Here is a 12,858-nt window from a genome sequence, read left to right as displayed (position 1 = left end):
AAATAAAATAAATAAAATGATTTAGAGAGGAGAGCGGTTTAGTTAAAATTTTACAACTATTAATACTAAAATTTTAAAAATATAATTTTGATGGGTTAATTTTTTTAAAAAAAAGTAAGAAGTCATTTTTTAGCAGGAAAACTTTACGAAAAATTCAAATACTTTTTTTCAGAAGTTTTATTCGTTTACTACTAAGTAGGTATTTAACTAGGCATTAGCATAGCATAAGATATAAATTTATTCTAGTAGAAAACTTAGACGAAATCCTTAAGTTTAGTGCGGATTGAATGGACTGGTAATATTATATGCATTGGTCAAATATTACAAATAACATGGCTGAAAAATATAATTGATGATGAACCGCATATGAAACACCAACTACATCATTCACCTACAATTTTCAATGGAATTTTCGCGAAACCATAAATTGTTTTTTTTTCGAATTTTTTTAATTCATTTATTAAAAAATGATGCGTTAAGTTGCCATACTCACGTTCTCGTCACGCATTGTTCGTCACCTATATATAGTTAGTTACATTTCTATTATTTTCATTTATTACGCCATTGTCGACATATTGATAATATAGGCATTGTCCTCGACATACAGCGGACTGCTAGGCCGACCTGTAATAACTAATAAATTAATAAATGTGAGTAATAAATAATAATAACAGTATGATGATTTGATAATATATAACAACGAAAATTCGGGTGTGGCTTGAATAAGTTATATACTCGTTGGGCGTTCGAGTACACAAGCTTTGAAGAACTTTTAAACTGATAAACATCATTTTAGTCTGACTGTTTACTTACACGCGAAATAATAACAGCTCATTTTTACTCAGAAGTTGGCAAATGAAAACCAGCCTCGATGAACTTACTCTATAGACATTTTTAAATAATAACAATTATTAAATCAATAAATTGTTAACCTGTGATTTAACTGTAGTATCCGATATCCATTAGACTATAGTTCTTATTACAGTTTTTACAGTTCTTCTTATTTGTTTAAATAGCAACAAATAAACCAATTATTTTTATTTGTTCTATAATATATTGTAATATTAAAAAAATATATTTTCTCTTTTTTACTACCATTTAGTTTAAATATTTAACTAGGGAAAACTTTAAAATTAAAATTAAAATAACGGGTTCGTAGTAAATTACTACGTTTTACTAGGTTTTTTTCGTTTGATGGATACTTTATTTATTTCCTTAATAGTATGACTTTAATTTATAAAGTTTTATTATCGTTCATTTTAGTTTTTCATTTTTTTTTTTTTTTGGCTTTTAATATAATATCTAATTATGTATTCATAGATAGCTTGTACTTGCATGATTCTTCTAAACGTGTAGACACGAATATCAAAAGTTAGTTTATATTCGTATTACTGTCTTAACGTCTATACATGTATCAATGTGTCTGTTCTACCTCGTTTGACGATAAATTTATCAACATATTGTTGCTTTAAAAGACAAATAAAACTATAGTTCATAATTTTTGTCTAAAAGGTTTGTAATTTAATTTTAATAAACATTGAAACTAATAATAGAAAACAGAAACTTTTATATCATAATTCATAATATTTAGTTATTAGCAGAGTTAGGGGCTTATAGTAATTAAAATAGCTATTTAAATACTTTTTTTTTATATAATTATAATTACTCAAATGAGCACTTGAAACTTGAAAGCATTAAAATAAGCAAAAATAGTAATTTTAAAAATAATTATTATTATCTCTTTTTTAACTCCATAAAAGAAATAATTAAGTTAATCAGAACTATGTTTACATTTTTTTTTATATTAAAAAATATTAGTTATGTATTTGTATTTTTGTTGAGTATGTTTAATTTAAATGTGTGTATTTTTTTCTGTCTGTCATTATCTTTTGTGGCAGTAGAAATGCTTTAATTTTTAATAATGGAAGTGATTTCTGGTAGCAAATTGAATCTTATTAGTAGTTTGAGGGTCAAATAAAAATATTCTCAGAAATTTTCAAAAAAAGAAGTTTAAATTTTAACAAAATTCTTTAAACTTGCAAATTTGTAAAGTATTTAGTATAGTTAAAAGTATATGAAATGTTTAATTTTGATAGCTAAGATTTAAAATTTTAATACAAAATTCTTCACGAATAGGTAAAAATCATGCAACCAAAATATCTAAAAAATATATAATCAGTTTTCTTTTTATAAACATTTTAAGTTAAAATTTTAACGAAATTAAATATTTAAAGTAATTTATTTTACTATTAGTAATGTAGTAGGTTGTTTTATTTTTGTTCTGAATACATAGCATTTGAAAATGTCATTCCGTATATAAAATAAAGTAATATATTATAAGTTTCAAGTAATCTTGAGTAAAATTTTTAATTTACAACAAAATGACTAAAATAGTTTTATTTGTCATTTAATACTAGTATAAACATATCATAAAATATACTTATAGTGTTATAGGTTAATGTATTACAGGGCCACTAAATTATAAAGGTTCTACGTTCTACTTTTAATAATGATGGAAACCGTGACACTGTCTAATAGATTATTTTGACAAAATAAACTTAGGGAAACGAAACAATCTCCTGCAATTTCCTGGTGTATTGATTTAAAGGGATAGGTATATATATAATTGAAAAAACTTTTTTTTGATTTATTCGCCACAGTTTATCACGAAAACAACCTATATAATAAATTATAGTATTAAATTAATCAAAAAATAGTTTTAATCATAATTCTATAGTGATTTATTATATTATTCATATTGTTAAAAAATTATTATAGCTCATGTACTCAGCCATTATAGTTATAATAATTATTACTTCATTGTTTGAATTTATTGTATCTTTATGTTTTTGCATAATTCATATACAAGTAGGTGTTAACTGTATTTGAAATATTAAAAAAAAAAAAAAAAAAAAAAAAAAAATTAAATAACCCGTAGGTTAGGTTTTTAAGAAACCCATAAGAGACAATTTTATTAAAATAAAAATAAAATCAATTTTATTAAAATATTAGTCATAAGTCATAACTCGTAACTTATTAATTAAATTTTTACAATTATATCATAATGATTGCCTTAAAATTAAATTTGAAATTTAAAGTTCACAGTTTTTAAGAAATCTAATTTGGACTTTTTTATGATAGTGATTCTAGATCATCGGTAAGCCTTAAGTCGCCCGGATGAGACTCAATACAAACGTACGGTGAATATTTTTTGTTGTTTTGAGTACAATTTATTAAAATATCAGCAGAAAATTCTGATATTTTAGGTATTTATTAATTGTCAGAAACAATAGAAAATAGTTCATAAAATGTACGAGAAATTTCAGTAGAACTAAAAAAGTCAATCCAAAGAAATACTTTAACAAATGTGAATTTTTTTATGTTTCTATAAGAATGTTTATGGTGAATTTGCATAATAGCGTCATAATATCTAACTACTTCTTAATTTATATATTTAGTATTAATAATTAATAATGTATTATAAAAATTATATCAAAAAAATGGACATGCATAAAAACGTTTTTTTTTTTTTGTCATATAGCAAAATTTCTTTACTGCAACTATACTAAAATAAAAATAAATCGAAAAAGTGCAAAGTAAACTTCATTAGTATTCATTGCATTTTTTCATGGTAAATTGTAATCGCCTATCGACACTTTTTTGGGTCTATACCTATACTGTAGTTATAAGTGTATATTATCATGTTAAATTCGAAATTGATAATTATCGTATTTGAATAATAATAAAAAAGACAATATAATATTAAACCTTATTGTAGTAAGATTATTACTACAAAAATTTCATTCTTCAACGAGGAATAACGAGTCGAGTTTTCCGAAATCCGATCACTCCGATGATGTATGCGAATTCTGGTTAAAATTCGAAGTTACCTACTAAGTACTTTACTAAGAAATCATAGAATGAAAAAAATATTCAGCAAGTACCTAATTTACAAAAAAAAATATTTATGAAATTATTTGTTACCTTTTATGTGTGTGTTTTGCATTTTTTAAATATATTATAATATTATGTATATATACATTATACAGACTAATATTATTGAATTATTGATAGATAAAGCATTGGTAAAATGAGTTAAAATTTGTGTTGTATAATTCACCTACAATTCATATAATTCGTTTGGGTAAAAAATTTACTTTGAAAAAAAATGCTTCTTTTAATTTAATTGTTTTGTATAAATTTTCTTATTGGACAGATGGCGCTACTGATTTATTCTTATTTAATATATTTCAAAATTATTAGGCCTATAAAACTACTAAGTTACCTGTAAATGTACTTGATTAGTTTATTATGCTCTTTAAATTTGAAAAAAAAAATCGTTCAGTAGTTTCATTTTCTCTATAGGAACAGAAAAAACCGAAGATACTTGAATTTATATGTATATTTATTATGTATAATCAGTGGTTATTAAGACCAAGGTTTTATTTTCTTATAACATTTTCCAATATTCAAAATTAAAAAAAAAAAAACTACGATAGATCAAATATTAACTATATAGTGTTGTTTTTTTAATACCTATTTTATTTTTGAACTATCTACATGTTTACAACCAAAAAAGACAAGATCTTTATTAATAAAATTGGTTAGTTATTAAAAAAAAATCTGTCTTCCAGATAAAAAATAATAATAAATAAAACAACAATTTAAACTTATCTAAATGTTAAGTTTAATTAATTTTGATATGATTTAGAGATTTTTTTTGTTCAATTAATAGCTGATATTAGGTAGTATCATGGTGAAACTTTTAAATCCTTAACCGTACAATGCATAGCGTTGCTCGTGAGCAACAATGTTTATAACAACCTCTAATATCGAAAAAACTTTTTGTCAAATGTTTATAAATACTGATAAAAGTAGGTAGTTAAGATAATATTATATATTAATTAAATTGTGAATATAATGGTAAGGAAATAATTAAATATACAATAGACGAAAATCCGTAAATGAATTATACTATTATGTATATAATTATAAGTTATTTATCTATTAGTTCCTACTAGTTCACTATTAGAATTTTTTTAAGTGGAGTTCCATAGTGATAGTTAATTTATCGTTTTATTTATTAAATAAAAAACATCTCCTATAAAATAAAATAAAAATACGAGTGTACCAGCTTTGTCATTATTTTTACGAAAAAATATTATGATTGATAATATCCTATCGGCTATAAATATTTTGAAAACTTCTCGTGTAAAATATAACAGTATATTATGTTAATACCATGTTAAAATTTTAAATTCTCATAAGTAAGATTTTTGTATTGCAAAAAATGAATTAAAATGGTTATTCTTTGTTAAAATATCTAGTATCAAAAAAATGACAAAAATCCATTTGAGTTTCAATATGAATTTTATTACTATTTGTAACCATGTATTAAATGTTCAAGTTTTTTTTTATCCAAAGGCAAAATGTTATGATTTTTTATATCATTTCAATATACCTATTTAGAAACTAATGTCACGTTGTTTAGTAGATGACAATATGAATATATGGTAAATTCAAGTTTTTACGATAAATTATTTTTTGAATTATAACAAAAGAAAACTTTATTTATTTGGTCAAAAATCGGGTTTATGTTAAAATTTATGTTTTTTTTTCTAATTTCAGATTCTTTAAAAATAATATTTGAGTCTTTCATCCCTTTTAGGAGCAGTGAAATGGTCTGATTTTGAACTTTGAGGTTTCTGGTAGAAAATTAGACCTGGTTGGTACTTGAAAAGATTCTCATTAATTTATAAAATATCCAAGAATAAAAATAAAAAATATAAATGAAGAAAATGTTAAAATTTTTTGCTTAAACCAGTGTTTGATATTTAAATTTTATTTTTTTGATATAATTCAAAAACGAATAACTGTAGATAATTGAAATTTTTACAATTTGTTTATATCGATATTTTATATACATACAATTTTCAAAATATTTTTACTTTTTTGATTTATTTATAAATATGAGAAGTTTCGTTTTTTAAAAAAAAATATTTAAAACTACTGTGGAGAAAACTTTTTTTTATAAAATATATATAAAAATATATTATAAGGTTTCTCATACATTTTTTACGAGTGTTTGAAATTAAGTTTTTACTACGAGTTAGATTAATTACTTTAAATACCTACTTAATTGTAATTAAAATATGGATAACAATAAATTCTTCTTCTATCAGTATACCGGTTAATCGGTTTTTATTCAAATACGTTTGAAGGGTAAACCTTATTAATTGGAGACTGAGTAATCATTTATAATTTTGTTATATTTATTTGTATGTACCTAATGATAGAAAAATAAATATTGTGATAGTAAATGATTTAAATATAATGAAACTATTAAATATTATTTAAATGTAGTATGTACGATCTACCTAAAAGAACAATAAAACTATTACATTTGACATATCATATATATATATATATAAATGTTAATATAAAAATAATTGTTTACTTCTACAGCATAATGTTATATTACGGTGTTTTTGTTTTACGGTACCTATTCCAGTACTGTGGTTTTCCGGCAGGTATAGGTATCGGTATTACGGTAAATCGTCCAATACCGGTATCTAGATTTCAATATCATCAATTTACTCTAATACGAAACAGGGTATGAACAAAAATATGATTAGGTCATCGGAAGTGAGCTAGAGTATTCAACGTGATAATATCCTCGTTGGCATTGAACTTCTTCTTATTCATGAATTCGTTACATAATTTAAGTATGATAACTGATAAGTAAATAGTATATTTTATAGACAAAGATAAGTTTAATTGTTTTTCATACATTTTATCTGGGAGACAATACTTTATCCAGCAACTAGTGTAATGAGTACGGTGACTATTTTAAGAAAATAAAAAACGGGACAGTTGTTACCCTCCCCCTATAAAAAAAAAAACGACTTAAATGATTAAATATAATATCAAACATCATTGATTACCTATACATTTATAAATAATATTATATAATGTTATATACTTTAGTTCGTAACTTAACATATAGTTAAAAATAATCTTACTTCTAAATCTAAACATAGGTATATATTTTATTATACTAAACAAATATCTATTATCAAAGTACCAACTATGCACAAACAATAGATTAACACAATCTACATATTATATCTCTTATAAGTTATACTTCGGTCTAAAAATGTACAACATATTACTATAAGAAATTTTATAAAACTTATTCAAGATTCTTTAAAAAAATAAATAAACCTTAGTAGCTTGGCTACTGTTAAAATCAAAATAAAGATTAATATACTTATAAGAACCTAACAAGTTTATAAAATTATCACATAATTAATTTATTATTGACGGTTTTAGTTTTATAATGTTATATTGTATTATTTAATTACCTATACAACGTTTTATATAAAATTATATTTTTTTAATAGGTACAGAACAAAATATGTATTTATTAATATTAATATTTGAATTGTAAAGTAAAGTAGGTATGCATATTGAAATTGTTTAATTGTATTTAATCATTTAATAATTTTATATTTTAAATTGTGAACTCATGGGCCCCCACACGAACATAATATCCATGTTCATTATTATTATTTTTTTTTAATAAATAATAAAACTAATAATGAATATAGTAGGTGACTTATTTAAAAGCGAATGTATTCCTCTTATAAACTGAATTAATGTATTATAATATACTGGCGCTGTACTATCCAAATTAATACGCCGCAGGTGGATATCCCAGCAAGGTATCGATTTTCACTAGTGAACTAGTCATTATAAACCGTAGACACTCAAACAAAGCTTTCGACTACACACTTTTTATACATAAAAAAAAACACTATACAAATCAAGGAGACTGTATCCAGCCCATATACAGGTTTGATTTACAATGGTGATAGCTGTTAACTAGGCACGCAAACTCAGCAGCTTTCATCAATTTTTCATTCAAAGAAATACACTAGACATACATAAGACCACCAAATCATTGGTACTAATATTTTAATCATTGACACAATCGTTACAATACATAACTTGTATAACTTCAGAAGACTTTCAACTATAGACTTTCTAATTGATATATGTAGTATGTTATCGACCAAGGGTACTACTTACATCAAGTTACTTACAAGTTATAATAGTTGCTATAGTATTATACATAGTATATATAATTTTTTATAGAGCCTGGGGTTAGGTACTTTTTCATGGTTTGTAAATTTTCGTAATCTTGTAAAAAAATTAACATCATTATAAGAAAAATTACACATTTATATTTTTAATATTTTTATACAAATATGAGAACAAATGATGTGGCCATGTGGGTATCTATTGTTTTATATTTTTAAGATTTATTTTGACCAAGCGAATAATTTTTTATCGACATTTATATAGAAAAAAAATTGAAAATTTTAAATACTATCTATTTAAAGTTATTCGATTTTAAATTATAATAAAATAAAAAAAATTGAAGAAATAGTTATTTTACTGGTGAATATAGGATAAATAATGTTTTACAAATTGAATAATAAATACTCATTAAAAATTAATTTAACTTTTGGTAGAATTTTTTTAGAGAAGTTGCAAAGCTGATTAAGTACCTTGTACTATTTTTTTTTTTTTTGGATTTACGTTCAACTATTTTTTTTAAATATTTATTTAAAAAATGTATGGAGGACCTCGTATGTATTAAATTTCAATGCTTTTGACCGAGCAAACATTTTTTTATTAACATTGAAAGAAAACTAAAAATTCAAAAATTTCATTTGTTTATAAATAGCTAAAAAAAATTCAAAACATTCAAAAAATGATGTAATAAACACTTTTATTCATTTTAAATTTGAAGATTTTATTTTGGATTTGGAATACTTGAATATTTTCTATTTTATTTATCTGAACCCGATATTTGTACCTATATATTTATTATTAATATACATCTATATGAGTTTATAGTTCCTATATCTATAAAGTTACTTTTACAATCATAACACTTTGATAAGATTTTGGATTAAAGGTCCTCACACACTGCAGCGGTGGCGGTAAAATTCTATTGTCTCGGCAGTGGCGGTAAAATTGTGTCCGGACTCATTTTAACGCTACCGCCACCGCCACCGCTATCGCTACCGCTGCAGTGTGTGGGCACCTTAAAAAAAAAAAACTTTAGCTGACTTATTGGAAATCAACCACGAATAAACGTCCCAACTTAAATCAGCCGTCATTTTACTATAGAAAATGGGTTTCAATATCCTATATAAAAAAGCTTATTAAAATAATGTATAAGTAACTAAACATTTAAATTATTTATTACAAAAAAAAAAAAAATATCGTTTTAGGTTTTAAAATTAAATTTTGTCAAATTGTCACGTCGCGTTGTGTACACTATACAGTTGCTATAGGGTATGCTTTACAACTTATGATTCATATATTTGGAATGGTTATCCATCGTTGAGCAACGGACTTACAATAATTTGTCTTTCGTTCAACAATAATAATTATTATTTATTATTATACGCCGAAAAAGCTCGTACACGCATTGTCGTCGATTACAGGTATACAATAGACATAATATCTAACACGGTCGAGTACAATATTGACTTTTTGTGGTTCGTTTCCGCGGACGATTTATCAACAGACGGCAGCGCGACGGACGATTTATCAAAAGTCAAAACGGGGAAAAAAAAGAAAAAGTAATTTTGTTTGATTTTACAAATAGGATTGGATAACCTAGTATTCACATTGTAATTCATTGCTATAGTATATTACATAATATAGCCTGGCAGGGTATATTGATTTCTATCTCTCACTGTTTTTAGTTATGAGTTTGAATTATGATGCGAGCATCGTCGACAGGTAATAAATCAAACTTTTCGCCTTCCGGTTTATTTTTCTATTTTTGTAAATTCTTAGCGCAACGTTGTATGTATTAGTTTTATTGCTTTTACAGTGATTTGTGTTTTTTTAGTTTTTTTTTTATATTTTGTTATTGTATAACGCTTCGATCATAAACTGTGAGGGTGGTTTCCGGTAAAAAATTAAATCTAATTGATGCCTTGGTGGATTAATGGGAAAAATGAAAAAGTATGGAAAAAGCATATTATGCAAAACCTATTTTGTTGTTTTATAGTACCTATTCCTAAAATAATTAATCATAGATACTTAACATTTAAACTGAGTAAATTCACTAGCATTTTCTAGACATGATAAAATTTTCAAAATATTTTTATTCTTCTTTAGATATTTAATATTTAGTTTATTTTTTTTAGATTCTGAAAGGAGTGATGAATGTATTGATTCTACAATGAAGTTTTTTTTTTGTGTCTGTGTACAGTATAGCTAGTCGAAATAATGCTTCTGCAGTTTCAAACTTAAACTTTAAAATATTTTAACTTTTTTTGAGCTATTTATAGACCACTGAAATTTTTGATTTTTCTGAAAATTTTTTTTTGAAGTGCCGATAAAAAAATGTTGGATGGCCAAAAAAACTTGAAAATTTAATACAAGGTTCCTTATGAGTTGTTTTTATTGTAATTAAAAAAAAATCAAAAATTATTAGTCATAATTTTATGAATCATTGTGTATAATAAAATGATATTAAAAATTCATATTTTATAATTGATTATAATTTAAAAAGAAAAAATTAATTTTTAGGAAAACAAAGTATTACTTTTATTATTAATATCAATGGGTATTAGACATTGTTCAAGTATTTTATGCAATCACCATAGATATAAATAATAATACTAGTTATAAAAATAATAAGTAACAAAACAATCAAACATAACATAGAATAATATAATATAATAATAATAATATAATAATATTATATTATAATATTATGATATATTATTACCAGGGGCGTGCTCAGCTTTTTCCAAAGGGGGGGGGGATGAGTGGATGAACTGTATTTTGTTTTATTGATTGTCATAGACACAAAATGTATAAATGCATAAGAAAAAAAGTTCATGGGGGAAGATATGAACGACGCACGTCCACACAGTCGCCGTTGTTGTACAACACAATCGGCTGACTGGTTAACGTTTTATCGACGGTCTCCGCACTTTCGAATACCACAAAGGCGTGGGCAGTTGGTTTGCCACCCGGCAGAGTCCACGGAGGATCTGCATCCTAAAAACTCTACCGTAATGGGCAAACGATTGTCGTAGATGCTCTTTTATCACGGAGGCCGTCAAGCAGCCGACAAACAAGTTTGTATCGTACACCGATGTCTGGTTGTCCACATGCACCGAGCGCGGTGGACTCGACGACAAAAGATTGGGCGAACCTTTCCGTCGTCGCCAAATTTCCCACATTTATAACCTTCTTATACAATAAGTTTTTTTTTTCACTGTACATAAATTCCAAATTTTTAAGTTTATACCTATTAAGTTTTAAACGCAAATGCCAACACTATAATAAGTAAACTCTATTAAGATGGACTACTGAATTCCGCACTGTCTAATAAGTAACGACTAGATATACGTCCATATCGATAATATTGTTCAAGATATAATTTGATTATCGTTTTTGTCACCATATTTAGTTACCCAGTTTGGCGACCTTTATAGGCGATAAGTTTGTTGAACTGAGGATATGACGTCGCCACATCGGCCTATATCTACCGACGTACGACAAAGGGCAATCTGTTCTTTTATTCTGTACAATTTATTTTATTTTATACATCCGTATTTATAAAGATAGGAAATATGTTAAAATAATATTAAATAATATTATTAGATTGTATTTCGCCTATTTCGAAAGTTTTTTTCGGGAACCAATTTGGATGGGTGTTTCCTGGAATGTCGGGAACCTATTCGGTTCAGCCCATATTATAATTGCTACAAGAATAGCGATATAAGATTAGTCAGATTAACTCAAATATTATTCAAAAATATTTACCATTAAAAATAGTTGACAGAACTACAATTCGAAATAACTACAACTAAAAATTAAAGTGCTCATTTTTTATTGAGGCTATTATTTATATAATTTTTTGTTTAGTTATACCTATCAACAATATATTTATAGGAGATAATTAGTGTTCAAATTATGTTGCAGTACTTAGTAATTGGTTTATTTTATTTACTTATATGCTATATTACAATATAATACAACATTGATTATCCTAACCTATAAAATAATATTATGCATATAACTACTAAATTAGTATTTAATATGATAATTTTTATTTATTTATAAATATAAAAGTCTAACAAAGATACTATTTAAATATCAGATTGATATTTAAAAATATGTAATGAAGATATTTATGAGATATTATTATATTACTAATAAATAATTGTCTTGATTAATATACTCGTAGCTATTATAAACGTTAAACAAAGCTATAAATGATTTTTGTTGCAAGTCGATTGACCGTAGCCTCGTATTTGAAGATAGTTAAAATAACAAACACGAATAAATAATAATCAATTGTTTTTATTAATTGAACATGACAGACATGTGCACTCTGTCCATTCCCAACTGCTGTAATCTCTCCGTCTTCTTCCTTATATTTAAGCGTATTTATATGGACACAAGAATTAACGAATTATATGGACAAATGGCATAAGTTACAGAAGATTTTTTTCCAATGGAATTCAAGATTATTCGGTAGTGTGGTAGTATCGTGGTGTCGGACACTCGGACTATATTCCGATCGAGTTGATTCGCAATCGTATAAATTATTCGAGATGATTACACGAAACATTTAAGTAATGTTTATGACATTGCAGTCATGTCATAACAGATAATACGAAGAACAACAATATTATAGAAGATGTCAGAAGCTATCGGGGAGTGTCTGCTCAGTCAGACCACTTCCACGTAGACGTCGATGACGCGAGGGACGTGGCCACGGGTCGGACGCAGATTCGCGAGTTGTTGGAT

Source organism: Aphis gossypii, chromosome X (genome assembly GCF_020184175.1).
Source record: "Aphis gossypii isolate Hap1 chromosome X, ASM2018417v2, whole genome shotgun sequence".
In the NCBI taxonomy this organism is placed as follows: domain Eukaryota; kingdom Metazoa; phylum Arthropoda; class Insecta; order Hemiptera; family Aphididae; genus Aphis; species Aphis gossypii.
The sequence above is the reverse complement of the archived record's forward strand: the minus strand, read 5'-3'. Positions refer to the sequence as shown.